The sequence below is a fragment of the Hevea brasiliensis genome, chromosome 16, assembly GCF_030052815.1.
Source record: "Hevea brasiliensis isolate MT/VB/25A 57/8 chromosome 16, ASM3005281v1, whole genome shotgun sequence".
NCBI classification, from domain to species: Eukaryota; Viridiplantae; Streptophyta; class Magnoliopsida; order Malpighiales; family Euphorbiaceae; genus Hevea; species Hevea brasiliensis.
In genome coordinates this window covers 71,391,692-71,396,976 of record NC_079508.1, presented here as the reverse complement: position 1 = coordinate 71,396,976, position 5,285 = coordinate 71,391,692, and positions in this window count along the sequence as shown.

Sequence of the window (5,285 nt, the reverse complement as noted above, 5' to 3'; positions counted from 1 at the left end):
CATCTTTGAAATGGGCTTGAACCATTCTAGAAATGCGACAGAGAGTCCTGTTAGTATTGTTCATAACATGCCATGAGGAATTCCACCTGTGGAATAGAGTGTAACCATGCACGGAGGAGCCATAGTTCTTCTAGGATGAGTTCTGTTGGATCTCAAACAGTGAGAAAAGGATTATCGTGGATAAAGACGGTGGAGGAGGAGTAATCCCCTTAGGTGTTTCTTGCACTCAGGTAGTGGAACAGATGATCCCTTGCGAACTTAGCCATTTTTGAGATAGGCTGATTTGGTGAACATCCAGGGGGAAAACTGTCTGGAGTGGGGACCAGGAAATTGTGCATTGGAGAAGGCGTATGTAGAGAGGATGAGGATGATGCCATGAGGATCAAGGGGAGTGAAGAGGAAGCTTGGATTAGGTGAAGGATTTTTGGCCTGGATAGGAGGTCAGGAACCAAGTTGTGCTTCCCTTTGATATGCTGGACTGTGAATTTATACTTGGCGAACCAGTCCTTAAGCCTCAGTAATTGTGGTTCAGGAAGAGACTTGTTTTTGAAGTCTAGAACCTTTGGGAAGGATGAGCTGTCCATGACCACAGTGAAGTGGTGGCCAATCAGATGAAATTCGAATCTCTTTATCCCATTTTTGACAGCCAATATCTCTTTATAGACTGAATGATAATGTTTTTGAGGTTCTGGGAACTCTCCACTAGCATGTCCGCAGATATGCTTTTCTCCTTGAATTTCTTCGATGAGGACCGCACCCCAGTGGGTGTCACTAGCATCAGTCTGAAGGATGCGGTGTCCAATGCTGGGAATCTTCAGTGGTGGCGGGTTTAAGGCCACTTCTTTTAATTTTTTGACTGCACATGTCTGTTCTTCCCTCCATGGTGGGGAATCCCTTTTAAGCATCTTTGACAGCTGGCAAGTGTGGGTGGCCACATGTGGGATAAACTTTCTGATGTAATTGATAATACCAAGGAACTGTTGTATTTGTTTCACTGACAAGTCCTTATCAGGGAACTTCAGTAATTCTTCTGCAATGTGAGGTCCCGGTTGGTATTTTCCATCCTTGAATTTCATTCCAAGGAAGTCGATGTCAGTTTGGGCCAGTGAGCTCTTCTTTTCTGATAGCATAATTCCATAGGAATCCACCAATTGTTGAAATGTGGATAGGAGTGTCCTATGGGCCGTAACATCCTTTGAGAAGAGAAGGATATCGTCTATATAAATAAGAGCACTATGCAGTATGGGCTCGAATATCCTTGTCATGGCCTTTTGGAAAACTGATGGGGCCGTCTTAAGGCCGAATGGAAGGATCCCATTGGTATTGGGCCGTGGGAATGCATGCGCCTTGGGCCTATCGAGGGGTTAATACCTTGCAAAAACCAGCTTTGAGATCAAACTTTGAGAAGATATGGGCTTCGTGCAGTTGAGTGAACAAGGCTTCAGGTTTTGATAACGGGAATTTGTCATCCTGAAGGAAGTGGTTGAGGGGCTTGTAGTCAATGACAAGCCGCTTCTTTCCTCTTAATCGCTCAGATCTTTTTTTGACATAAAAGGCCTGGCAGGCCCACTGGGAAGAAGTGGGTTCTATGAGACCTTGCTGGAGGAGCTGTTTGCACTCTTCTTGGGCTAGAGCCAAGTCTGTAGGGTTCATCCCCGGGTGTGATGCCTTTGTCGGATTGATATCTTCATTAAGTTTGAACGGAAGATTGACAAAGAAATCCGGATTCTGCCACAGGGGGTGGTGATGATGAAAATGTGCATGGGAATCAGCACAGGACCGTAAGAGCAGCTCCTTGTGTTCTTGGAACTCAGCTGAGGCATCAGCCAGAGAATATAACCTTGGGACAGAAGTAAATGGCTGAAAGTTCCTCTTATACTTCAATCCTGTAGGGAGGATCTTCAAATGCTTCGCCTGTTGATACAAGTCAAAGCCTATCAATAGATCCTTGTCAGGAAGATCCGACCCGATGACTCTAGTCCAGAGGATACAAGTGGGGAAGAACTGTATTCCAATCGGGTGCTTAGTGATGAGGCTAGTCTTGAAAACATTTCCATCTGCAGCTTTAAAGTATTCTTCATGAGGGACCCAGTATTCTGGAGGTAAGATGGCTGGGTTCATCATGCTTTTGTGAGCCCCGGTATCCAGGAAGCCAATGACACTAATGGGCCGTTCATACTTACTGGGAAGAATATGGATCGGGACTAAAGGAATTGGAATAGTGTCCGGCCATAGGTGGATTGGGAGGATTGGATAGGTTGGGCGGTAAGACGGGTAATGGGCTTGATTCGAACTGGATTCTTCAAGTGAATGAGTAATCTTCTTACGATCCGATGTCTACTCCAAGGGCAAAGATCGTATCTTCATCGTGCTCATCACATCAGAGAACAGGATTCAACATCATCATGTTCCAGGGAGATGTGAGAAGCCTGTTGTATGTGTTGTAACAGCTTAACTGCCTTATTAGGGTTTTTTGGGCAGTTCTTGGCATAATGACCTCGATTGCCACAGATATAACACCTTTCAGACTTCTTTGTACCCGTTCTTTTCTTTCGAAAGTATCTGACTGACCTTCTTCCTTTCTTTTGCTTGAAAGGGGGTTTGAATCCAGAAGGATGCTTCTTGTAATGTGCTTTCTTCTTTGTCTTGCATTCACAATTCTTTTCCTTGCATTTAATGGCAAGGTGAGACTTCTGGCATACATTCTTCAAAGCTTTGCTGTTGTCAATGATATCTTTGAATAGTTTCTGTTATTCGCACATTTTATCCGCAAGCGAGTCATTTGATGGATTTCCTATGGTGATAGCATTCATTGCTCTTTCCGTAGCAAAGAATACTTCTATGGAGTTCTGGTTGCAATGCTTCTGGTAGGGAGGCAATATCGGTATGCCGAAGGTTGACATCATGGTAACCATTAAGCAGATAATAACGTTGAGTCATGCGCTGATAGTATTTCTCAATGTCTGATCTTTTCAAAGAACAAGGCGCATATCAAAGAACTCTTGTCTTAACTGCTTGCTGTATAAGGATGCATCTCCCAGAAACTCAGCAAAAAGAGCGTTGATTGCTTGTAAGGGAGTCTGGTGGCAAAATTGAGCTTTCTGATATTCTCCAATGGAGGAAAACCAGTCTTGTAATGTGCCAGCTCGAGAGATGAATTCTCCGAGTATAGCATGGGAGTCAAGACCTTCCCGAGCATTTGGACATCAAGCCAAGCTTTAAATTCGCAAGACGGTCTCTCCATCTTGATGGGGAACATCATCCAAGGTGAACCATGGGCTGGCCTGGCCTGTTGTGGAGCGCCTGGTAGCCCAAAATCTAGAATTGGTTCATCATCAGGGATCTCAACATGGGGGTCTTGAGGAGGTCCTGTAGGGCCTGTAGTGCCACTAGTAGAATCTGTAGTTGGTGAAGGACTTGGGAGGTCATGGTCGAGGATCAGCCATGAGCAGTGTTGTGATATCCATTCGTCCGTCCTCACTATCATCAGACGAGTCTTCAGAAGAATCTTCTTCTGGTTCTGGCTCAGAGGGTATAGACACCATATGCTGTGGAGGAGGATCATGATACATTTTGTCCTTCCCTTTATCAATCTTCCTTTTTGGAGGATGGGATTCTTCTGAGGAAGATGGACTCTTTTGCTCATACCTGGCAGGTGTTGGAGTAGGTTTGAACAAAGGAGATGGGTGATATGTTGGAGGTGGTTCATATGAATAGTTAAAAGGTCCAAAAGGAGAGTAAGCAGGTTCAGGTGTAGGAAGGAAAGGGTTAGAAGTTGTTTGGGCAGAGAAAGGGCTGAATGGGCTGAAAGAGACTGGAGCTTCTGTGGGCTTGTGCAAGTCTGCTTCAACTTGGGCTAATTGTTTCTTCAGCCTTCTTATTTCCTGTTCCTTTTGATTGAATTCTACACCAAATCTCCGTTGTTGGATCAAAGCTTTCAGATCTTTATCAAGCTGGGTAATTCTGCTTTGGAGATCCTTATACATGTTTTGGGCAAAAGCAGTGAAGGAGTCAATCTTTTGATCAACATGCTGAGTCCTGGTGAGGACCTGGTCAATCTTGGAATCAATACGCTGTAGCGTCTTATTCTGGACAGCAGCATTCTTGGTTTGCCAGTTTAAAACTTATTCAGCTTGAGTGATTGGGGTTGTCTGACCTTCACTATCAACCTTAGTTGAGTGAATGAAAGGTCTGGTGGAGATCTTGGTCTGCTGGTCGGTCTGTTGTGCTAATGGAGGAAAATCTGCTTCATAGGAGGCAGGTGAGAACATCATACAAGGTTGTACTAGGGGAAGTGCAGGAGGAGGAGAAGAAACTGGTTTAAGAGGGGGTAGTTTCTTTCCTTCCTTTCTGATGATCTCAAGGGCAAGTTCATAGATGGGAAGAGGCTTCTTCTGTTTGGTTTCCTCATGGATACCAATCCATGGGCTACTATCTGGATAGTCTCTGCTGAGAACTTGTTGTGGCTTGCAAGAGGCTCTTCTTGTTTGTTTGGTGAGCTTCCTCCAATTTTTATCAGACAGAGGATGGTCATATTCATTTTCCCAGTAATTGTCTTGACAATCACAATCTTCATCGCATGCTCCAGAACCTAGAAGATCCCAGGGGCAGTGACCATCTATTTTCTGAGGATAGATGTAATGATTGTCTGGTGTTACTGCTCCAATGGGATAGTAGTCTTGCTCCTTTTCTAATGGCTGGACCATTATGGTCTGGAATACAGGCAAAGAGCCTGTAGAATACCGAGGAGGTTGAAACGTGGTCTGCACCGTTCCATCAGGGTTTCTCCTGAAGGAAGACTCAGTGATTTGGATTGGCTGAGAGGTTGAATGAAGCCTTTCGTAATTGGTTAACCAATCCTTTGGAATGAGCTGTTCAAGCTCATTTCTAGGCAGTTGCCTAGGTATCTGAACAATTGTTGGGGTGGTTTCAGTATCAGCCAATACAAGCAGAGCATCATTGGAGACAGATGGCTGTGAAAGATCTACAGCATGATCTTGCAATCTGTAGATAATTTGATGGTGTAAGGTGGCCATCATTGAAGAGGTCACCTGAGCAGCGCCAGTGAGTTGAACCTGAACTTTAAGGGCAGTGCTAAGATGTGGATCCCTTAGTGAGAGATTATAGTTTGGGAAGAATGTCAACACCACACTCCCAGCATGCAAAGTGGTGAGGCAGGTTCCTATAACCGCATGTTCATACTGCAAGAATCGTGTATCAAGGAGAGACACTCTAGCTGTAACTGGAAGACCTCGTCTCCCATGTAGACTGAGGATAAGTCGTAC